Here is a 25,779-nt window from a genome sequence, read left to right as displayed (position 1 = left end):
CATCACAAACTTCTGTCTGTTTATTGTTGGCATTTACTGGCTGCAACGTTTTGGGATATGTCCCTCTCAACTGAAATAATTGCCAATCCATCTGTAAATAACTATTGTAGGTCTTTATACTTTGTTTAACTTGTTTATACAAAAGAGAATAAAAAGTAAATCCGATTTTTTATTTAGAATTTTGAGAAGATACTGGACATACTAGCCAACAATAATTTCTAGATGTATAAGGTTGTGCAGGGATTTCACAACAATTTGCAAAATCACAAAACAACTTTTTCTTCAGATGAGCTGTATAAAATTATCCTTTGGGTTGATATCTTTTGTTAATGTGCAAATTTTGTGTAATTTTGTTTACTTCAATAATATTTGCTCATAAACTGTTCTAATGTTACCCTCCTTGGGTTAAAGGTAGCTAAAGTCGCTAGATTTGTCTCATTTGAATAAAGTCGCTTGATTGGCCTGAAAAGTTATTAAACATGTCAATAAAAAATGCTAAGATAGCAAAAGTGCTTTCCCTCTTTGTCACCAAACCCCCACTCATCCTCACTTTTGGCCACGCTCCTATACGTCTCCTGGCTCCACCCACTTTGGACAGAATTTTTCAAAACTTTTCTGGGGTCGGGATTATGCTGTTACATCAGGTTTAGTTTCTCTTTAAACTCTGTTCAGCTGCTCCTAGTTTTGTGTGGCCGTATGTGATTTATTGAATAGTCTTAAGTCTGTTCTTCAGTCGCTGAGTCTTGGCATCTACCTTATCTTCTGTAAGCTTCTGTGTGTCTCCTGAAGAAGAGCATCCTCACACCATAATGCTGCCACTGCCGTGTTTCACAGTCAGGTTGCCGTGTTCAGGGCGAAGTGCGGTGCAACTTTTCTAACAGGGAGTAAAACAGAACCAGTCACAAACGTAGACCACACTTTTCAGATACCTACTTGTATAAATGACACATTATTAAGTAAAATGTTTGTTTATTACATAAAATCCCAGTAAAATAAACTGATTTTAATGTCTCCATCTGGCTCTGCATCTGTTTGCAATGCACCGTATACATGCTAAAAATACCACCCAGATCTGTTCTGGAACTTTTCTTAATAACAAGCCCAGAAATATTTTTACGAACAACCTCGGCTGCAGGTATGAACAATTTCATGGCACAAAACCGACATAAAGATGAAGCCATAACATCTATTTCCTAGTGTTATCAGGTTCTGAATTCACCTCTTTTATGCCTTCCTGTCACCATGGCACCAGCAATAGGAAGCAGTTTGATAACTCAGTCGCTTTATCAGAAAAAAGCCCAGCTGACATTTGGACTGAGATGGCTGATATGACATTCATTTCACCTCCTTTCAGCCCACATGTACGTCTCTGTGTTCTCACAGACCAATAATCAGACTGCAAACAGATGTGTTGTGATAAAGCCTGTGAAAAGATCCTTATTATTTCTATTTTGTTGTAAAGATTCAAAGTGCTGTCAGTGTTATTCAATGCAAGACACTCTTTCCATCTCACCCATACTATATAAACTACATCATATATGGAAGAATTTGTAAAACGTTTTTATATAAATTATTGCAGAAACTTACTCTGGAAATTTAGTCACATTTTCAAGGAATCCTTTGTTACAGTTATTGATTAATGTGCCTGACAATTTATACAAAATTTATTCATGAACAATTTCATACCTCAAAACCGACTAAAGGTGTTCATACCTGCAGCCGAGGTTGTTCTTCAAAATATTTATTTTTAGCAATAGAATTTCTTTTTCATACTTTTTTACGTGAACCTTCTAATTAATAACCATTGACGACTAAATATGATGTGACACAGGCCAGTTCAGCTCCACCATTCTTCAACATATGAAAGACAAGCGAACATGTCAAACCCTAACTGCCCTGTAGCCGTGAAACCGGCATAAGAACATTTTTACAAAATAAATTCTTACAAACAGCAATAGTGTGGTTAGGCTTTTATCGTGTTATCAAAAAATAATTGACTTAATTAGTTCAATAATTTAAACAGTTTAAATAATTAAAAGAGAAGTCTTGCAATATTTTCACTTCCATTTTTACCAGCTTGTGTTGAGCGCCGTCACGGTTGCCAGGCGACAGGATGTATACCTGTCGCCTGGCAACAGGGCAGGAATAAATCTGAATCCTAGACCGTCCAATTTCACAGCCGCTAACTTTTGGTCGTCATGGTTGACGAAGGACCCGGCCTCTTCCAGGAACGCTGCCCTTGAATTCGAACACACCTTAAATCTTTTTACGGGGGCGTATTATGTATTTTCCAGGTGTGTAGTGCCATTTTATAGCACTATCAAGTAACTATGTTGCCTTCAGTTGTCATGAAAATACTGTATGTATCAAAACAACTTAAAGGAAATTTGCATCATAGCCTCTTTAAGGAGCTCCTACCCTTTCAGTACGTTATCACAACAATGATGTCCACTGATGTTGTTTACAATGGTCGGCATTCTCTTCAGAGCATTGTAGTTCCATCAGGTGTTTGCTAGTTGCTGCTGCCGCTAGTCTGATGGAGCAGAGTGGGGAAGGCTTGGGGGAGAGGTTGTCTGTGGGGCTGAAGCTAAGTAGACTGAAGTTCCAAGGCAGAGATTTCGGCAATTGTATGAGCAAGCATTTAGGCACCCCAGAACGGTTGCCATGGGAGACTCAATAATGATTTCTCATTGGAAAGAGTCAAAGCAACAATCAAGGTATGTTTTTGATGAGATAATAATATTAAACCTGATATATATAGCTGAAAAAAAGTTGATTTTACATAATACACCCCATTTATCCTGTAAGTTGCAAATCAAGTGGTTGCCAAAAAAGTTTGACTTAAATCTGACTTTTATTTACAGTTGTAAATTGTTAAAACTGTCTTTTTCCAGATTCCATTTAATGCAGAAAGCTATCCATGATCATGGATTCAAATCAGCACTTGTAAATTATACCTAATTACCAAAGCCAATATTGGAAAACGATCTCTGATTCCCTCTGATACTGATTATAAGTTGCTTATGTTCCCATGTAGTTCTTTAGATGAGCAACAATGTGAAATAACATGGAAGGAATGTGACGCCTGAGGAGAACCACACCAATTTAGCTTGAATTAAATTAGTCATGTTGAATGTGATAATTACTCTTGTTAAGCAAAATGATCATCCGACACGAGGCGCTGCCGCAACGTGGCATGACTATAGCTTGTGGGCATTTTATTTTCTTACTCATAACAGTGGGGGATGGGCTGCCCCTAATTTAATAGCTTTAATGACTGGAAGCTTGGAAATTTTCCAACAGTTGCTGTGCAGTCAAGCACTGTGGGTACACACGTAGGTTCTTAAAATTGATCTGGTCGTACCACAACAAATATACCGGCATTAAATCCAAACTGATGTGATATAACAGCCTGTTCTCGCTCCAAACTCATGACAACCAGACTGGCTTTATACAGGGCAGAAATGAAGCACAGTAGGTGACCTGTAATATCTGAAACAGATGCTCTGGGTCTCAAGCTGCTGGCTATGTCTACATGTGATTAATTCAGTTCGCTTTATTTATTTAAAAGGGATCTCAAGGCATCTTGCATATTAAAAAGTAACATTTAAAATGCAGATCTGAGCTTCTATAACAGCAATTCAGTTGCACTAGTTTTCAGTAGATGTTTTCTATACACCACTGTCATCTTCAGACTTTGTTTGGGAAGGATTTCTAAAGTCGGTTTTCATTCACTAAAACTGCAGTGTATAAATATTTTTTCACAGATCATCTGTCTCATAAACTGTGACAACATAAACAGTTTAAGCAAATATGTAAATACATATATATCTTTTATAAAAGTTACATATTGCAGCTTTAAGAGAGAAATGTTTTTGCTTGTTTAGTCTTTTTTTGTTTGTTGTGTCTGAACTTTGACATGTTAACTGAAGCTGGTAGAGTTTCAGGATCAGCTGGATTTTTACAGTTTCTGTTAGCATTGCAGATGCTAAGAGACACTTGGCCGATACTTTACCCTAGTAGTCAAATATAAGCAGCAAAGTTGGTCACTCATTGTTTCTGTATTATTGTTTCAAAAACACTGACTGTGTGGAATCTGCTGCTTCGATTTAAATAACTCGAGAACCAGGTGAAGAGATGTCCTGATGCACACAACTTTGGAAATTTGGAAAGTGTCTGATACCTTTCATAATGACTACAAAAACTTAATTTCATCCCACAACTTTTTTACTTACAGTTCCTATTTTTTATTGGAAACTTTAACCTTAAACTTTAATCAAAATTGATCCCAGAAATGGTTCAAAATATGTTTAACCTGCACAACTCTGACAGACTGTTGATTTATATTTCAAATGTTGAAAATAAACTGAACCACTTTTGTATTTCTACTCATCTTATGCACTTAGAGAGAAATCCAGTCACCAAACCAATCCGCAGATGCCCAAGCTCTTCATTGAGTTTAGGGTCAATAAAACACAAAGATGTTTGCTAATGCAGTCTATCGCCTCCTCAATCTGCCTGCAATTTAAAAAAAACAAAACAGCTCTTAACAAGGCCTTGTTTTATTTAAAGTCTGTTTCTTGGTTGAGTGAACAAAACAGCCTAATTTAAATTCACGATCGCCCAGATGTTTCTCTGAGTGGTAAGCTGACAACATCTGTGTTACTCTTCTACCTGCAATTACTGTCTTATCATTTTGCGCTTTAGACATTTTTTACACAATTCTTGAGTCATCATAGGCTGCTGATAATTATTTTAACTTCTTTTTTATTATTTTTATAGGCAAGCAATTGTTAAAAATGTTTGATCAATTGTGATTTAAACATTTCATTGGCTATCTGGGGAAGATGGTGATCTCAAACTTTCCACAATTTTTTTTTGTTGTTATAGAAATCTCTTGAGAAAATAGTTTTAATCGTCATTAGATTTATAAGTTCTAATAAGCTATAAATTCCTGATAAATCTAATAAATAACTAAAAAATGTATCAATTAATGAATCAATAATACAAATCTTGTTTTCACTTAAAAATATATCAATAATATATTTGCTTCTAGACTTCTCAATATATAATTTTTTCCCCTTTAATTCTGCTTTTTACAATGTAATATTGTGTATTAATTAGTGATTTTACTGATTGATGAAAGAAAAACTAGATTTTTCATTAAAATACTAAAGCAGCTTTCGAGAAACGGTATCCACACTGAGAAAGCAGTACAGCTCTCTTCACTGTATTTCTTTCAAAACAATCTTATTTTTTGTTTCTTCTTCTTAAATATAACCAATGTTTTTTTTATATGTTCATTGTGTTTGTGCGCTGCTGCAAGTGCATATAAAATATGGCCTGCATGCTGACATCTGCAGAGACCCTAGTGCATCCCAGTGAGAGGATACAGTTGATAAAAAAAATATTACATCACCCAGGCGTTGCAGGTAAACAAACAACAAAGCGAAATAGGAGATATGGAGTAAAAGTAGCAGAATTGGACTTTAGATTAAGTCATGTGTTACTACTGTCATCAGCTGAATGTAACAGACTGGAATCTTCTATTTACAGGGACAATGATTATTCAGGGTGTTTCAGCCAATCAAAAAATACGAAACACCTACGAGCTGAAAGTCCCAAGAAAGTAAGTTCTTCTCTAGCAAAACATGAATACTGAAAACATTTGTCTGAAAGCTTCTCCAGAAAACAAAGTTTAAAGAATAAAAAGTCCAGCAGTGCAGAAATGACTGTGCGTGACAAGGATACTTATTACCTCCACCTGATTTAGCCGTGCAACCATTCAGCTTACTCTGAATAATTTAGAGCCCCAGTAATGTGGACTTGTATAACTTCTGCAAGACTCAGATTCAGTCGCTGCAACATAATAAAAATTATTATGACGCACGCAGCTGATGGTCATCCTGAAGATTTGACTCCTGTGTCTTTCTTTGAACCGCACAATTTTAGACTAGAGGGGGCTTAACTTTTTTCTACCAGGCTTTAACACCAAGCAGCAGGGTGAAAATGAGGTACAACAAGGCAGCAGCAGGAATGTCGAAGTTATAAAAACAGGCCTTATAAAGAGACAAACATGGCACAAATTGTCTTGTATGTCAGCAACCTGCTTTTAAAGAGTCTGGCTCTTGTAAAGCTATAATTACCTGGAGTCAATGTCCTCAGAATAGACAGAGGGTGGACTTTACTTCAATTAGCATCATCTGTTTCATCTTCCCGCGCAGACGGGAGAAGTGTGGAGATGAGTGTTTGTCCCATGCACCTGCGTCGAGAGAGGCCAGCCTCTCCTCGACACAACAGAGAAATCCTGCAGAATGAAGCAGGCGGCTTTCAAACGCTCCCTTTGAAGAAAAAGCTTGCGTTTTGAAGTCTCGATGTGACACTGCAATTCCTCTCTGATGAAGAAGTGCAGCGGTGCAATCTGTGCACGCAGCCTCTGGTAGAATTTTGAATGCGGGGAGCTCTTTCAACTTCTCCTTTGTTCCAAATGTTCCCAGATACAATCAGTCTGTGGAATGCCATGAGTGCCACAGTTTTGTTATTTTGCAGCTTGTTTTAAATGTTCTCTATCTGTTTAAAGATTTATAAATGAACAGAAAGTTGCTTTTGTACAACACCTTGCAAATGTATTCATTCATTCTTCCATCTTTCCATTTATTTTTATGGAGTTTTCTGTAATCGACCGACACAAAGTCACGCGGAATTGTGAAGTGGAAAGAGAAAACCTGGTTTTCAAACTTTTTATAAAATAGGAATCTGAAAGGTGCAAACTGCATTTAGAGTCACACTCCTCAGGTAAAAATGTTGCAAACCTCATATTATCGTTAGGGGTTGTGAACCACAGCTGCCTGTGAATTGCTAAAATCCATAAATATTTGAGATTCACTCTAAAAACACTAATAACTGCCTATCTAAATATATCATATAACAAATATACTTTAGCATGCATGAATACACAACATGGAAATCATCGTAGCACGACTACCAAAAAGTCACATCTACAGTTTTGGGCGTTCAGCAAATTTTCCTGGCAATGAAAATGATCAACATTTGTGACTTTGCAGCTTTTCAAACAAAAGCCAATAGTAGTATTGTTCCCAGGCATTACAGCTTCCCAGCTGCATTTACTTTCAAATATTTTATACATGCTTTATGAAAAAATCCACAAATAAGAGAATTCTTAATGATTGCGGTATTATTAATATTATTAAATTGGTGAATCTGCAAATACTGTATATCTTTACCAACTTTGCACACCTAGACACCAAATTTGGCTGTACGAAAAATAGTTCGAGCTTATTGAAAGTATCTGTGAACACCAATTTTAAAGTCTTGCTCAGTTAGATTTAAATCTGAACTTTGACTAGTCCAACACATAAATAACTAAAGCATTTCACTGTCATCCTGCAGGAAGTTCAACATCTTGCCCAGGATTCAGGTCTTTCTATAAAATGCATATATTAAATAAATATCAACATGAAGAGTGGCTGTTAAATCCAGCATAATAAAAGCACTGTAATGAGAAGTAAACTACTGTTTTGTAACTTTAAGCAGTGTACATGTATGTAGTTAAGAAAGAGCAAAGTATGTCAAGAGGTTGGGTATCAATATAAACTTAAATTTCGCCTTACTCCTTCTTGAACATGCAGCTTTAAAAGGTGAGAAATAATAAATAATAAATATGGTTGATGTGGTTTCTTTGCATCCCCTCAGAGTAATGTTACCAACACTATGCTTCGCCGTAGAGAGGATGTGTTCAAAGTGATGTGAAGTGTAAGTTTTATGTCGCAATTTATTTAGAATAAAAGAGGCTAGATGCAGATATACACCACACGTGTATATTTGTATAAGAAAAAATTAAGAGCAATGTTTTTTTTCTGGGTTTTTTTACCATGTTATAGTTAATAAAATATATTTAGGTCTCTGGCAGGTACATGACAAAATTCAAATAAATTCAGCAACTGTGAATATTTTTGTAAAAACCCTGCATATTTTGTAAATTAAAAAGTATTGACGGCTGACAAAATCTGGCCTCCCCTTGGCATTATCAGATATAAAATGAACCACCAGCAACAGTTTGATGGTCCCTATGCTACTTTTTCACCATGTTCCAACACAACCTGTAAAAGCTCAGGAAAAGCGAAAAGGCAGAGCTGTCATCATCATGACAGCGAAACAGGGCGTCAAAGAGGCTGGCAGCACCACAGGCAAGGTCTGACACTGCTCTATGGGCCCCAGGAAGAACAAGCCAAATCAACAAATGCCTTTCTAGCCTTTCACACACACAGAGCACCAGAGAACAGAGCTGGAATGTGTAGCACAGCACCTGAATCAGGTGAGGTTTTTACGCTGAAATATGACACACAGGATGACTTGTCCTCTACTTTCACACCACAGAGAAATTTACCTGCTGCAGGGGGGAAAAAAGAAGAGAAACGCTCCAGATTCGGGTGCAATGACTTCTACCACTCTGAATTTAAATAGGCATTTTCAAGCTTAATAGGCATGTTGTCTGCAACCACAGAAATGTGATGAAATCCCTACAGAGGCCTCCATGCTGCTTTTATGTAGAACAGTGCTCAGGTAGGCGCTAACCTCCAAAACTCTGCCACTGGCTATTTTCAGCCCTGCCTGGAAAGTGCTGTTGCATTGTCTGAACAAAGACGCAAAATCCAAACCGAAGTACCTCAGCACAGTGTTGCTCATGCTTTATTTCATAGTGACACTTCATACAAAAACTTTTTAGAGCATAAAACAGAGCCATTTTTACTCCCAGTGGTTGTACAGTATAGAAAACAGGTCTTAAAATGTCATGCAGAAAGTACACTGCTCAAAAAAATAAAGGGAACACTTAAACAACACAATATAACTCCAAGTAAATCAAACTTCTGTGAAATCAAACTGTCCACTTAGGAAGCAACACTGATTGACAATCAATTTCACCTGCTGTTGTGCAAATGGAACTTTGTACAGAACAAAGAATTCAATGAGAATATTTCTTTCATTCAGATCTAGGATGTGTTATTTGAGTGTTCCCTTTATTTTTTTGAGCAGTGTACATTGCATTGGGCAGAAAAAAATATATCTATTGGTTTAGTCTAAAAGAGGAACCTTATGTGCTATATATATATATATATATATATATATATACTGTATATATACATGTATATATATATATACACACCATTTTATTAGGTACACCCTGTTAGTACTGGGTTGGACCCTCTTTTGCCTTCAGAACTGCCTTAATCCTTCATGGTATAGATTCAACAAGGTACTGGAAACATTCCTCAGTGAGTCTGGTCCATATTGATATGATAGCATCGCGCAGTTGCTGAAGATTTGTCAGCTGCACATCCATGATGTGAATCTCCCGTTCCACCACATCCCAAAGCTGCTCTATTGGAAAGAGGTCTGAAGACTGTGGAGGGCATTTGAGTTCAGTGAACTCATTGTCGTATTCAAGAAACCAGTCTGAGATGATTTGTGCTTTATGACATGGCGTGTTATCCTGCTGGAAGTAACCATCAGAAGATGGGTACACTGTGGTCATGAAGTGATGGACATGGTCAGCAACAATACTCAGGTAGGCTGTGGCATAGACACCATGCTCAGTTGGCACTAATGGGTCAGGGAAATATCCCCCACACCACTGCACCACCACCAGCAGCCTGACCCATTGATACAAGGCAGGATGGATCCAAGCTTTCATGTTGTTGATGCCAAATTCTGACCCTACCATCCGAATGTCGAGACTCATCAGAGCAGGGAACATTTTTCCAGTCGTCTATTGACCAATTAATGACCCTGTGTGAATTGTAGCCTCAGTTTTCTGTTCTTAGCTGACAGGAGGGGCACTCAGTGTGGTCTTCTGCTGCTGTAGCCCATCCGACTCAGGGTTCGACATGTTGTGCATACAGAGATGCTCCTCTGCATACCTTGATTGTAACGAGTGGTTATTTGAGTTACTGTTGCCGTTCTATCAGCTTGAACCAGTCTGGCCATTCTCCTCTCACCTCTGGCATCAAGGCATTGCTCCCACAGAAATCCCGCTCACTGGATATATTCTCTTTTTCAAACCTGTAAACCCCAGAGATAGTTGAAAAAGTGAAAATCCCAGTAGATCAGCAGTTTCTGAAATACTCAGTCCCACAACCATGTCACGTTCAAAGTCACTTAAATCACCTTTCTTCCCCTTCCTGATGTTCAGTTTGAACTGCAGCAGATCATATTGGCCATGTCTACATGCCTATATGCATTGCTTTGCTGCCATGTGATTGGCTGATTCCACATTTGTGTTAAAGAGCAGTTGGACAGGCGTACCTAATAAAGTAGCCAGTGAGTGCATAGCACATAAGGTTTATACACAGTCATGATAAGTAGACAAAACTATTAATAATTTTTATAAGTAATTTTGGCTTTAGGGAACCTAGTTAGAAAGTTGCTCTACTTAAGCAAGTAGAATTAAATTATTTTACATACTGATTGCAGAGCTTTAATAACTGAAGAAAGTACTTATTTTCTTAAAAAATAAATACTTTAAAATCTCACCTTGTTCTCATGAGTTGAATCTTATGCTAAAATACATACATTAACCAGGTTGTCTCCTGTCATTGTTCCCAACAACACTTTTAGCAAAGAATTACGACAATAGGATTAACTGAAACCATTGTACTAACAATCCGATCCAGGGTTGCCTTCTCTGCTCAACAACTAAAATATTTCCACAATTATAATTCAGACACTTTAATACCCTAAAACATTTGCTTTCCATTGTGCCGTTGTGAGAATGCAAAGTGCCATGAAACCCATCGTTAACTCATTTTAAAATATTGCTGCAGGCAGGTGCTAAATTCGCCTCCCACACTGTTTTTGGAGGTTTGGTGAGCGCTGACACCACATGGCATTAAATGAAGCACTGAGAGAAATATGGCAGCCGTGTGCGAGCCTGGCTGCAGAGGGCAGCCCGGGGCGAGCACTTTGTAGCTGAAGATATGTTTACGGCCCCTAATGGGTCGGAGCAGGTCCAAGGAATCTAAAACCAAGCCAGAAGTTGAGGTCAGAACGGTCAGCAGAGTAAAATGTTCAGGTTTAATTATGACGTTGTGAATCACTGAAGGGCAACCAGAACTTTCACTCCAGGAGAAAATTTATTAGTAGGTAGTTGGTGGATAATATGAGGGTTTTGAAGCCTGTTTCTGATTCTTTTCTAATACAACCACCAAGCAGTTCATGTGTTTAATATTCAAAACTCTGCATACTCAAACAAATTTGCAACCTCTGTTTCCCCTAAAACTTTAAAATACTGCCCATAGCCCCCCTCTTTGCAGGTGACAAGCTCAAATGAGAGATAGCTTCATTAGCTTCCTATAGCTAATTGGATTAGCGCTTCAGGCACTACAATAACGGCTGAATTTAGCGAGGCAGGCTGAGAGAATGGGGATGAAGGGGGGAGCCAATTTTCCAGTGAAATGAGCTTTGCTTCAGGTAAAGGGAAAAACTCCTGCAAAGAAATAAAGAAGCTGAGTGTTGAAGCATTTTCTCCTAGCAGGCTCAGTAATGAGGCACAGAATTTACGTTCAGTGTGTTACAAGAAAGGGCACCCGGCTGCAAATTGCTTGACTGCATCTGGTGTCATAATGCAACACAAGAACTGCGAGTCGCATGTCAAATTGTGTCAGTTATTTCAAGGCTATGAGAGTTATACTCTGATTTTTATATACACTGTAAAACAAGGCTTTGCTGGTTTGTTAGCTTAACTACTGGATCATTTCCTAAAAAAGACAGTGCTAAATGGCTAAACTATTTTTAAGGATTTGAGCAGTAAGTAAATAAAAAAAAAGTGAAATAATTGATGTTTGCTTGTTTTTACCAATGAAAGTTTCATAAATCACAAAGCGTACTTTAAGGAATTTCCAATCAGTAAAAATAATCCAATCCAGTTTTTGACCATTGTCTTGTCTTAATGCCCAAAATTAACTAAAAATGTTATAGAATGAATAAAAGATGACTTCTCTCAAAGTGCTTTTTAAAGAATCTCAACTCACTTAGGATGATAATCTCAGTTTTACGGAGCCCCTAAGGGGACATGGAGAGGAAAAAAAAAAGGAAAGAAATCCCGACTTATTATCTCGAGATCCCGACTTATTATCTCGAGATCCCGACTTATTATCTCGAGATCCCGACTTATTATCTCGAGATCCCGACTTATTATCTCGAGATCCCGAGATCCCGACTTATTATCTCGAGATCCCGACTTATTATCTCGAGATCCCGACTTATTATCTCGAGATCCCGACTTATTATCTCGAGATCCCGAGATCCCGACTTATTATCTCGAGATCCCGACTTATTATCTCGAGATCCCGAGATCCCGACTTATTATCTCGAGATCCCGCGACATTTCTGAAAAATCGCGAGTTACTTTTTTTGGGGGGAAAGGCATGTTTTTATGCAGTAAACGTGGGGGAGTGTGTCTACATTGATTATGGAGGACGACTTATATCATTTTCTGTGGTCCAGAGATGTCCCAGAGGAGGATATCATGCACATGCAATTTAGTGTACATCCATCGGTAACCGTGAAGCTGTCCAGAGGACTGTAGCTGGTTATTAATGAATTCTACCAAAACTGCCAAGTCGGAAAAGGACTTGCGCCGAATGAGTCCCCGCGCTCTGAAAACTCTCTTCAGATGTCTCTCACTAATACTAAATCCATGTCTGCTGTCAAGCACTGATTTAATGTGTTTATACTCAAGCCCAAGCTCGAAATAAAAATCTATATATCTACCCCATGGGTGGGTGTCCTCCATCACTGTGATTAGGTCGTTATGTACTGATGTCGGGATCTCGAGATAATAAGTCGGGATCTCGAGATAATAAGTCGGGATCTCGAGATAATAAGTCGGGATCTCGAGATAATAAGTTGGGATCTCGGGATCTCGAGATAATAAGTCGGGATCTCGAGATAATAAGTCGGGATTTCTTTCCTTTTTTTTTCTCTCCATGTCCCCTTAGGGGCTCCGTACAGTTTAAATTTGAGAAAAAAATTTAAATATTCTTTTGATTTAGAGTTCCAGGACAAACCAAGTGTTTCTTTGATGAAAAGGTTTAAGATTATGATACATATAGTCAGTTGTTTGCTTCGGTGACACAAAATATGCTTGAATGAGTCAATGTGAGGCATTGAAATGTAAGAGCACTGTAAGGCATGGTGATGGCAGCATCATGCTGTGGGACTGTTTGACTGTCAGTGGCACTGTTGCATTTCACAATGTCAGTAAAGTACATAAAGAGGAGAACTATTTCCAAATTTAAAACATAAACAAAAATCAAAACTGGTTTTAAATGGATCAGGCAGATAAACATTATAATTTTGTAATTACTCAGACATCAACTCTATTGAAAATGATTGGAAAAAATTATTAAAATTTAAGTTAACTGACTAGTTAACCAGGTATTTCTGAGAGGAAGACTGTTCAGTTACTCAAGATGATCCCAAAAGTTGGTGGGTGGTTGTAAATTGTTTTATCTGCAACTTGTCAATGATTATTTATAATACAAAGTCATATATATGCTTATATTTGTTCATTTATGTAGGATTTTGACAATAAATTTGGCCTTAAATTAAAATTTGTGTAACACGTTTTTAGGAATCATCAAGGTTGTGTTCGGCATAATTTCCTGCTGACGAAATAAAGGTTCAAATGCATCATTAAAAGTCAAAAAATGAATAAGAAATTTATGCCTAAGAGGTGTGTGTGAACTTCTTTTTGAACTGTACAGAGCAGATACTGAACAGGAGAGCAAGATCAGCACTTTTCCTTTAATTTATGGCTGGTCTTCATGCCTGTCCTCCTGATTTAAATAGGAGTTAGTGTTGTGGCCTTAAATAACTCCCAGATGCTCATTAGGAACCAGAACTCTGCATCAGTTTGGTCTGTCTTGGTGTTTTTCTGTGCATCTGCCAGTAAAAACCAAGGCCATGTGGTGATTTGTGTTGCAGAACCTTAATCAACAAGAGGAATGATTTTTCAGTCTTTCCTTGTCACACACACACACAGACCCACGCACACCCAGACTTCGACATGAACCAGAGGGGAAAACACTTCGCTCTCCTTGAAGCCACCTTCTTAAAACCACAAGTCTCCTGGTGCACAACGTAAAATAAATCAAAGAATGTTGCTGCGCAGATAAAACATGAAATAGTGTGCTCACAATAGGATGATCAAAGGGCAGAAAAAGCAATAAAAGAAGTGTGTCCATCCATCAGCGGGCGGCTGAACGCCCAGAATGATCGGAGTCTCAGGTGGACCGGCTACCTGACAGGGAAGCTTCTTTCTAAATCACAGAGCTGCTCTCTTATTTGCTGGATGACTGCGCAGTTTCTCCCCTCGGCTACGCTCAGGACACAAGCAACTTCTGAAAGCTGGAAAAAACTTTGCCAGTCAGTCAATGTGACTCAGGTTTAAGTATTATTGATTTTTTTTTTGTTTATTTGTTTATTTGTTCCTGTTCACAGCTATCAGTGCATGTTATGAGGCTTGAAGCACAAATGAAAGTCTGTACCCACTTTGTAAAGGCAACGCATTTCATGTATTTGTCTCTGCTGTAAAGTGAGTCTTTTTTATTAGTTTTCATAGCAAATAAAAACAGAAAGGACACATTCGTACATCACCTTTGAGAGAAACAACTTTAATTAAGTTCAAAAATAACTTAACATTATTCCAGATATTCTTTAGCTCATAATAGTAGAGCTTTTTCAAGTTTTTCCACTTACAAAGAATGGAGAGGTCTTTAATTTTCATTTGAGCTGCAAGAGATATAATGCAAAATCAAATTCACATTGTATAATTTTCAAATAGTTAATTTGAATTTTAGTGGAAAACAAAATATATCTGATGACCTACCCAACAGCAGGAACTCTGGCAGTTTTGATTTGTAGACTTTAAAGTGCAACTAACCTCTAAATCAACTTTTTCTCTGATTAACTGCATAAATAGGTAATTTGGGCTCTATTTTGTGTTTCTGTGCAAATTTGAAATATTTTAGCATCCTCAAGTTAAAAGGTGCCTAAGCAATTGGATTCACCCATCTGTTTAAAATGTTACTGCTTTTCGTCACACAGCTCCACGTTTGGGTATAAAAGCATTTAGTGAGCAAGTAAAAAATGGATTTGTGTCTTTTCATTTGGCATATGTAAGCTTCTGGTTTCAAGTATAAAAAATAAAGTAATATTGATTATACACCATGTTCCAAATTATTATGCAAGTGATATTTTCTCAGATTTTCTTAAATGGTCAAAGCAAATGATGCTCAGTCTAATTTTCAAGTCATGAACTATTACAGTATAAATCAAATTTTACTGAACAAAGCTCCCCATGAGAACAGTATTTTTTTAAAATAAAAAACTCAAAATGCAAAATGTTCCAAATTATTATGCACAGCAGATTTTCTTAACATTTTATGAATTATAAAGAACTGCAAACGGTCATTCTTTGAATGTGCAGCATTAAGTGGTCACATGTACTAAAATCAAAAGCTATTTCAATCAAAAACATCTTAACAGACAGAGTTACATGTTAACATGAGACCTTCTTTGATATCACAGCACAATTCTTGCATCCATTGAACTTATGAGTTTGTGGATCAATTCTGCTTGAATTTCTTTGCAGGATGTCAGAAAACCTTCCCAGAGCTGCTGTTTTGATATGAGCTGCATTCCCAATATATGTGAAATGTTCACAATTAAAACTTTAGAGCAATGTTTTAAAAGCAGGCAAAAGATTACATATTTGTTTGTTACACAGACTGCCGCTGCTTCTGGAGAGGATTGATTTAAAACAAAAAAAAAAGCTTTTAAGAGTTTAATCTTTTAAAGAAACTGCTAAGGATCTAAGATTTATGTCTGTTGTCGTTACACCTTACAAAGCCCAGTAACTCATGTAGGAACATTTCAGAGCTACAGTCGTTGCTAGCAGTGGAACGCGGTGCGGTGTGAGTAATTAGGGTTTTGTTTGGCAGTGTCTCTGAAGCCTTTTGCCTCTGTAGATAATCCTTACAGGAAAACACAATGCATTTGTCTGAGCTATGAGGGAACTGTGAACTCAGGCCTGAGCCTGGAAGCTGCCTGTGAAGAAAATGAATGAACACCCACATCTGAGACAAAGCGCACAGTTACAGAAGCAAGCAGGAAGAGCTAAAGAGAAGCAGAACATACTGCTATACTGCAAGTTTTGTGTCACAAAACTTGCATTTGAAGCCAATTTATGTTCTAAAACAGTGCTAGTTTATTCTTTTAATTGAACGTGTTAAGAAATAAAGCTTGAATATTACATTACAGCCAACATATTGGATATTTTCCCTCCTTTAGCAATAAACACCTATTTTTTTTACTAACATGCATGATGTTCTGAAACACTAAAGTGTGACAAATACTTTCTCACACCACTGTATTTTTACCCTTTTGAAGTAGTTTTTTTTTCTTCATTTTTCTAACATTTAAATACTTCTAAACACCCAAAATCCACCAAAATTCAAAGACAGCAGTCAGACGGGGAAGATCACTGGTGGGAAACGAAGCTGAGAACAGGAAAATAAAGGCTGCGCAGGTAATTAGTAGAAACAGGTTCAACCGTTACAAATCAGCAGCTGTGAGGAGAACGACACCACAGAGCTGAAGGAAATTGACTAATGACACAGATCTGTGAAGAGAATGTAAGCAAAGGGGAATAACCGATAATCACAAAATAATTGAATCTATAACTAAACACAAATGAGAAAGACAAGAGGCAAATATTCAAAACAGAGGATTAAGACAAAATCAAAGTCATAATCAATGGGGTCACAGGCACCTGGACAGTGGAGCAACTGCTGCCCAGCTTTTTTTCCATCACTCCCTGAAGTTGATAAAATTCACAAAGTCTTTATTTGTCATTGTAGTTTTGTAAATTAGCAAAAACAAAAAAAGTTATATGAGAAATTAGTGCCAAGTTCTACACTTCTCAAACTCACAGCACAAAATTAGTTTGGTTTTAATGTAATTTCTTCAGCTGGGCTGCTTAAAACCACGAAGAGGAAAGGTAGCATCAACAGCATTTCAATCAGCTGGATCTTTTTCATTTGCAGTAAGAGTGATAAAATATGATACCAAACTTTCTACGTCACAACAGAGCTACCAGTCATTGACATTTACCAGCAGGGACAAACACCTGCTGTTCCTCCCTACCTTTAGAAACAGAATGTAATAGATTGTTTTAGAAATATATCTCACTGTAAACTCTTTGAATCGACTTAAACAATAAGGTCTCAAAACCAGGGTCAGGGTAAAATTTAAAACCTCAATACAGTCCTCACCTCCAGGAAGGAACCGTTTCAATAGCCAAGAGCCCAGACTCTCTGTACAAAGCAACTGGTGTAAAATTGTTTTATAAACCTTTGTTTTTTCCATGCTACTCCATTGTCATCACTAAATACAAAACCAGAATTGCTCTTTGCCTGGTTGTGTTCAGACTGTAATCATTGCATGAGGCCAACTTGACAAGTCTGCACGTTGACAAGAGAGAAAAAGATACAACGTTTAAGCAAAGTATGAAAACTAAAAGACAACATTCACACCAAGCTAACAGCCTTTTCATTAAAACCTTCTGTGGACTCTGCATTGTAGCATCACGTCTGCAGTAAATGTTTATGCGCCGATATGCCTTTCTGGATGGTGGATGATAGCTCATGTGTCATGGCTGCAGGCCTATCACTTGCTTAGTTTCCTGCAGTGCAAGCCAATATGTTCAGCAGACATAGATGTGGGCATTGCCTAATGGAATCCAGTCAGCACACCTGATACAATCACCAAGTCACACTGCCGAGCCTCGATAACGCCGGGCTCTCTCCCTCTTTGGAGCCAAAGCAAGTGTCCTGGAGAGCCCTGCGAGATGTTACATATTAATACTTCTCAACAAACGCCAGCTGATAAGCAGCCTGGGTATAAATTTTTCTTTTACTGCAATCACCTCGCCACAGGTTTCCAACAACATCTCAGTCTTTTTCTTTTTTTTTTTCTTCCATGGACGAGTATCTGAAAACAAATGCTTCGACCTTGGTAACCTGTACTTCCTTAAAAAATTCATCTTCACACAGAAGAGATAGTGGAATGTCTTTCAGAGTATTTTGGGAAAAGAATCGAGTATATGATTGTTTTATTAAAAGAAGCGTTTGGTAGATCATGGGGAATGAAGTTGCAGAGCATAATAATTGTCAGAGGATAATTCAGGAGTCTTCAACTGACAAACTGCAATTGTCTCTTTACCTCCTTGGAGCTGGGCTATTTGAATGTAAAATGAAAAGTGAAACAAAAATAAATAAATAAGTAACCACACAGCTCCTTGACTCACTTCATTTGTCTTTCACCAAGAGAAAGTAAAAATCATACTCTACTCCTCATCAAATACGAACTGCAGTTTATAAGATCGCATTCAAAATTCCGACTCGCAGTTCACGCTTTCCCAAATGTTGTTGGTAATCGTTGCTGCTTTTTGTATGTATACATTTCAGGGGCCAAACACACAAAAAGACAGAGCTTGCATACAAATTTGTATCCTCGCACGCTCACGCAATCACAACTATGACGGTGTTAAATGATGAAATAACGGAGAGGAACTGCTGTATTTGAATGGATATGTATTTAAATGTGTGCTCCAACTATCCCGGCGCTGCATGAGTTATGAGACCACCTGATCACTTGTCACTGGCTGGCGTAAGGGAATGGGGCATGTGTCATATCTTGTTTAAGCAGCCTGATGCAGTGTGTTGGCGTGCAGGCGTGTGTGTGAGTTTGTCGACGGTTCACACCGACTCCTCTGCTTCTAGTTGCAGCTCCTTTTATTCAACGGTTCCTCCCCTCCGGCTGTTAGCTGACTTGGGAAGTTTCCCGCCGGATACAGTGACGACAGCTGGCATCCATGTTTTGCAGGGAGGTCAGCTGAGGAGACGTCGCAAGCGTACCTTGCGCTTTCTCTGGCTCGGCCTGTGTCTGTACGTGAGACAGGCTCCCTGTAGTCTTCAAACTATCCTGCAATGCGGTTTACATCTCAAGAGGGCCAAAGCCCGACATCAATTCCAGCACACGTGTGCCAGGAGACCGGTGCGGCCTGTGCTGGTATCTTCTCTAAATCCAATTCTTGTGGGTCTAGAAGTCCTTCAAACTCCAAAAACAAACCCCCAAGAGGAAAACAAAGTAGATGCAGAAAAGTTTGACTCTCCCTGTTAGTGGCCCACTGCATGAAATGATCAAAACACATTAATTATTCACGACACTGAGGAGATTCTGGATCTGTGATGTGTGGGAAGCATCAGCGGGATACTTGAAACTGTGATTTCCTGGTATACGTGAAATCTACAATATTTAAAAAATTTAAAAAGCCAAATTCTATTCAAGCTACTTGAATTTTTTTTTTACACATATTGTGACGCAGCAGTAATCTGGTAACTCTACAGAAGCTGCAGAAACTCACAAGCCAGGTGGGAGATTCTGTCAGCGAGAAAGATTTTTAGTTATGCACAAGGAGGAATGACATTGTAGGGGACACACAAAACATCTGGAAGAAGATCCACTTTCTGGTAGACAGATGTGCTAGTTAGAGCTGACTGGAAGATGTGTGAAGCTAAACACAGAACAATCCTTGAAGAAAACATTTCAGAGGTTTCCAGAGAATGGGAAGGACATTCAGAGTTGGAATGGAACAATTTAGATTCTGTCTTACAATGATTCAGTCGAGGCCTAAATCCAACTGGGAATTGGTGGAAAGACTTGAACATTTATTTTCACGAATCCTCTCAAACTAATCTGAGCTGTTTTGTAAAAACCTCAGTTTCTGGTAGCGATATATAGTGGACTCTCTGGTATCCGGCACATCGCTAAAATCTGTGACTATTGAGAACCTTTCTAAAAATGCTTATAGCTGCTTATTGTAATACTTCAAACACTACATTTACCTTAATATGCATTACATGCAAAGTGGAAACCGTCTCGGCACTACAGCAGAAGTTATCTTCCACAGACTTCCTTCTTTATCGCTGCTCTTGGGGCTACAGAAAATCAGCTCCAAGGAAAATAAATTCCGCTTCTGGATTGGCTGTTTTTTGCTAACACCAGCCAATAGCATATCAAAATAGCATTGAGTGAAGGTATAGCTAAGGTATTTTGGATTCCTAAGCTGCGATTCTTTTTTCTCAAATATTTTAGATATGCTGCAGGGGTCTCAAACTCCAGTCCTCGAGGGCCGCAGTCCTGCAACTTTTAGATGTGCCTCTGCTGCACCACACCTGAATAGAATAATTAGGTCATTAAGGCTCTGGAGAACTGATCTACACAAGGAGGAGGTAATTAAGCCATTTCATTCCAGTGTTTTGTACCTGTGGCACATCTAAAAACTGCAGGACAGCGGCCCTCGAGGACTGGAGTTTGAGACCCCCTGTCTACAGAAACGTTCTGAATGGCATTACTTGTAAGCAGGTGTAGCCAATAAATGGATGCATTGATTTTCCACTTCAAAGTTATGCAAAGTTAATTATTGTTGATCAGTAACTTGAAATCATGACAAATTACAATGAAGCTTGTGATTGTAACACAATATTAAAATGTTGAACTGCCAGGCTTTTGCAAGGCATCGTACAAAGATTCACCCAACAAAAAAAATAATTTTCATGACATCAAATTATTTTAGTTTTGTTTTCTTATGATGAACTCTTCCCACCATGAGCATAAAACATAGGGCATAGGTTTTCCATTAATACTTTATCTCCTAAGTGAACTGAGCAAGAAAATGCCTAATGATGTTATTTCATTCATAGTTTTCTTTTGACGCTTGTCTTTATTGTGTCTCTTTTGTCTGCTTCAGGCACTGGGAGTAATGCGCTAGAAAAGATGAATAGCGTAGCACATATTTCGAGATCATGGCAGGCAGAATGACACGTACGGCTTCATCTGGTAACGAACGACGCAGGAGAACAATTTGGTTGCTGGCAACTGCATGATGTTTGTCATGAGGCACGTTCACATCAGTTTTGTGTTTCTTCGCTGAGTTTTAGAGAAAGAAACTAAAATCTGTAAAAAGTAGTCAATCTAAAGTTACAGCTTCCTTTGCAAAAACTACATTATTTTGCATTGTAGAAGAGCAAGCTGTCATGGTTTGTATTGTAATAGACCCATATGCAGGCAGAGCAGAAGCAGCATTGGAGTGAAAAAGGAGTCAATGGTGGAATAGTTCAGGATTTCACAGTTATAGCACAGCAGGAACAGAACATCACAGAAGGAAAGAGAAGAATCCAGTAAGGATCAATGAAAACCAGGCAGCTTAAATGCGGAGGAGGTGTGATTAGTGACGTGGAAATCACATGGGTCTAATTAGGGAAATGCTGAACAGCTGAGCAGGAGAGGTGATTGAAGGAGACTAACAAACACAGAGAGCTGAACTTAGACACAAAATGATCCACAAATCAATAGAAAAAATATTTTAAAAAACTCAACACCAATTCAAAATATGCAGAGAAAAAGAAAACAAGAAGAAAATAAAACACAAAGGAATTACACTATATGGAAACACAGTAACAACAATAATATACATCTGAAATGAACTGAGTATGGAAAGACCTTACTGACAATAATAAACAAATTTGAAAATTATTTTAGTGGCGTGCAAAATCTCATTTTACATTTTTTAAAAATGTGCTCTTTACAAAATCAATGATCCTCCTAAAAATGAAGTAATCAATTGGTAAAAGGTGCTAAAAAAAAAACAACATTAAATTTCTTAGGTAAACCCTGCAATGTCAACTGAGTTTGTCCCCTTTGTGAACAGCTGTTTGCAAAGAAGCAATAACTTTGGTCTAATCTTCCTAAAAGACAAGAATGATGATCTTGTAATATATAAAACCAAAGGAAAACAAAGGTATATACAAAAAAAGGAAATTATATCACATAGTAAATCTGCACACCAGTCTCAAGCAAAAGGTTTTCTCTTCATTAATTCATTCATTTATTGATAGAAGGGCAGTTCAAGATGAATCAAAAGTGACAATGGAGCAAAATGGTGCCGCAAAGACCCAGTGGCATGAATAACAATCTAAATCAAATATTAAATTCATTCAAAAGGCGATGACAGTGGCACTGACAGTGTAATCAATTCACATTCTGGTCTGATCAATTGTGGAACAGCTCGAACAAAAGAGGCCAAATGAAGAAAGAAGTCGATTCCTCCACTGCTCTGAACACCATCTCTCTCTCCGTCTTTCCCCCGCCTGTTCTCGCCTGTTTATTAATGTTTCCTTCCACTCATTTTTTAACTTTCTGGCCAGTATTTTCCATTTTTGCTCGACCACATGAAACAGTCTGCCGTTTAAGAGCAGTTTGTCTGTGTCTCACTACAAAGGAGAATGTGAATGCTTTATAAATCACTCTGTGATGGATTCCGGCTTCTTCATATCAGTCTTTCTTGCCAGTTTGGGCCACATTTCTTGCAAAATTGGATGAAAAGTTCAGAATTTATTCACAAAGTGACGATACTGATAAATAACAAAAATTTATGGTGACTGTTGATTCTATTGCTCTCACATAGATGCTAAGTTTTTTTACATAAGAGCCTGTTTTTCAATAAAAGTCTTTTGTATTAGAAGGATCCAGTTTGACTCCATCTCCAGTTTTAGATCACCGGTAACAGAGTGTGCATGTGTTTCATTTTTAATGACTTCGCTGGATTTTTACACAAAACATTGAGTTCTTCCTTAATTGCATAAACATTATCATAATTCTTCAATTTTGCTAATGAAAGAAGAAATTAAAGCTCCAAATGCTTTAGTTGCCTTAATGTGGGGCAGTTCAGTTTGATGAATATATTGCTAAAAGTATATACAATGTATGAGGTTTTTGGCGGATTTATTTGGATTAAAAAAAAAGCTTTAACACCAAAAGCAGGAAAAATTACAGAGCAAATAATTTTCTTTTGTAGCTAAATTTAGATATAGAATAATAGCCAAAAACAGAGATTATAAGATGTTCCACTGGTGCTGGCCCTCTGCACTTTCAGTATTCAGTTCAGTATTTATGAATTATGTAACTCCTAACTATTTGCAGATAACTCCTATTTGTGAAAGGTAACGTGTATTTTTATTTTTTTATTTTTTTAAGAAAACCTGAATAATGTGTTCAAGGAAAGATTTTGAGTGCTGCTAATGTGCAAGTATGGCAATTTCTAGAATCAGTGTGTTGTTTCCATTATTAGTTCCACTTAAGTGTCTTGCAGATTTAAGACAGCTGAAGCTATTAGCAGGCAGGCATTTCTTCACACCCCCAGTTTCACTCTATCACTCTTTGTCCTTGTGGGTGATTAGAATGTGCTCTGCTTGTCTGTCTGCCTGCTCATTAATCACACTGCGAATGACTGGGTCCAACACTAAATATACAGTTTGTCCTCATCTGGGCTCTCAACACAAAGTGCTTCTGCAGCAGAAACCTTCTGGTCAGAAGTGCGGGTTCAGGAGTCTGCCAGTGCACAAGTGAGAGCAAACATCTGGATGAAACAGGGGAAAATAATGTGGATGAAATCTTGAGTGGACCCACTAGATGTAATACTTCCCTTGTCTAAGCCAAGAAGGAAACAACAGTGTTCTCATGACATAAGGATTGTGCACAAATTTGAATGTAAACTAAATTTTTCTCCTTGCAGTATTCAATTATCAATATTCCAATCTCTCAAATGCATATCAGCCTGACAAGGAGAGAGGAGGCTTCTGGAAGGCTCAAAGGATTGAAGTGCAAGTCTACTTTTTGTATCATTGGCATGGTTCTGCATTTGCACATTTTAACACCACTTTAAACTCATTTAATTGAATCCAGTATTTTCCATTTTGTAATTTATGATTTTCCTGTGCAGGCTGATGCCAGTCGGAGGGGCAAGGACAGACACACGCACGATGAAAAACACTTGCAGTTCACTTTGAAGGATGGTGATGATATAACACACTTTACTTTGTCACCAGAAACACGATATACTAATGATCCCTGAGTGGGATTATCACTGCTTCAGTTTCAGGTCAAATTTCTTCACAAATAAAGGAGATGCGACTAATTAAGTCTGAAAAAATAGTCGGGCTCGTAACAGTGGAAAATCACAACTGGTAGTTTAGATGTTTTCTTGTGCTAAAGTAAAAGACAGGGAAGCAAAACATTTTATTGGAAATTCATCTCCCTTTGAACAGATTTAAGGTGTTTACACACGTTGATGCTGTTCTGAAAGAAACTATACATAAAGTTAAGCCCAAAACTATTCAGAACCTTGATAAATTTAAGCTTAAAGCACGGTTCTTCTGACTAGAAGTAATACTGATGTTTAGAGCTGGACTCCCAACTTGAATCTAATAAATAATCTTTAGAGGAAGTTAAAGATTAGTGTGATGGCAAAATGGCCTTCCTCTCTATGACTATAGGAGCTCATCACTTAAAGATAAATTATTAAATTAACAGTGGTAGCATGCTAACAACTGGTCAGCAACGATTAGAGTTTGATTGCCTCAATCAAGTTTGTTTTATTTATCATTTCACAGGGAATTGAATTTGTCATGGATTTTTTTATGGAATGTAGAAAAATAAATAGTCATTCTGTGTTATCTTTAAAAAATAAAAACAGCAAAGACCAAAAGTAAGCAGCTGTGAAATTGGACAATCCAGCCTTCAGATTTAATCCCACTCTTACTTAGCGTATTTTTTTGTTGTTGTTGTTTTCTAGCAACTGTTAAAGCGCTAAAAAAAAGCTGGTAAAAATTAAGACATAAATCTTGCCAGGTTTTTTATTGCTTATGTACTCTTTTAAAATTATGAATTAACTTTGTTTTACAAAATGATATTACAGCACTTGTATCGGACTATTTTTGCTAGTCCTTTGAACACAATTTGGCTAGTTGTTTAGTTACTGGGACAGAGCTATGCTAACTGGAAGGACAAAGCTGCGCTATCCGATTTTAGCTAGCATACCTCTGCCATGTCAGACTTGGATTTAATCAGTCTTGGAGCAAACAAAGGTGGCAAAAGATGCAAACATTGACACTGGTGTTTCACGGGAAAAAACACCTGCTGTAATGAGAGCAGACATTTTGCTCTCATGCTCCAGTGGTGCCAACAGCTTATGACAGTTAAACAACAAAAAAGCATACTTGTGATTCAGAAGAGAGCATTCATCAGTCAGCTTCACATGAAATTCAAATAAATTGACAATGTGCCTGATGAACTTAATCACTCAACTGCCAAATCAGATCAAGTCTTCTGGGAGAAGCTGTTTTTTACATAAAGCCACAAATGCCAGCTGATGTGTAATCTCTTGTGACTGGTGAAAATGATTAAAAACCAAGGACACTTTAATGAGGACCTCTCATAATAATATGCCTTTTTTGTAATTATCATGCTTTAATAGGTGACTACATTTAAATGCCAGCTCAGGGGCAGGCATTTACCTGCAGCTAAAGCCCACATAAGCCATTACCTCTGGATGAATCACTGTCAGAGTAAATGAGGTTTCCACATTAATTTAAATCTAAACAAACTAATTTCTTTTTAGACTATTACGTGTTTGATGAGTCACCCACCAGCTGAGGAGGAGAAAACAGTGCTGGGATGTTTAGTTCTCAATGTCTGCTCTTTGATAAATCTAACTAAAAACATCCACATCTGGCCCATCAAACACAGATTTATCTCGTGAGATATATTTATCCTCTAAAGGACCTCTCCTGGACAATC

The sequence above is a fragment of the Xiphophorus couchianus genome, chromosome 21, assembly GCF_001444195.1.
Source record: "Xiphophorus couchianus chromosome 21, X_couchianus-1.0, whole genome shotgun sequence".
Taxonomy (NCBI): Eukaryota; Metazoa; Chordata; class Actinopteri; order Cyprinodontiformes; family Poeciliidae; genus Xiphophorus; species Xiphophorus couchianus.
This window is presented reverse-complemented; position numbering follows the sequence as displayed.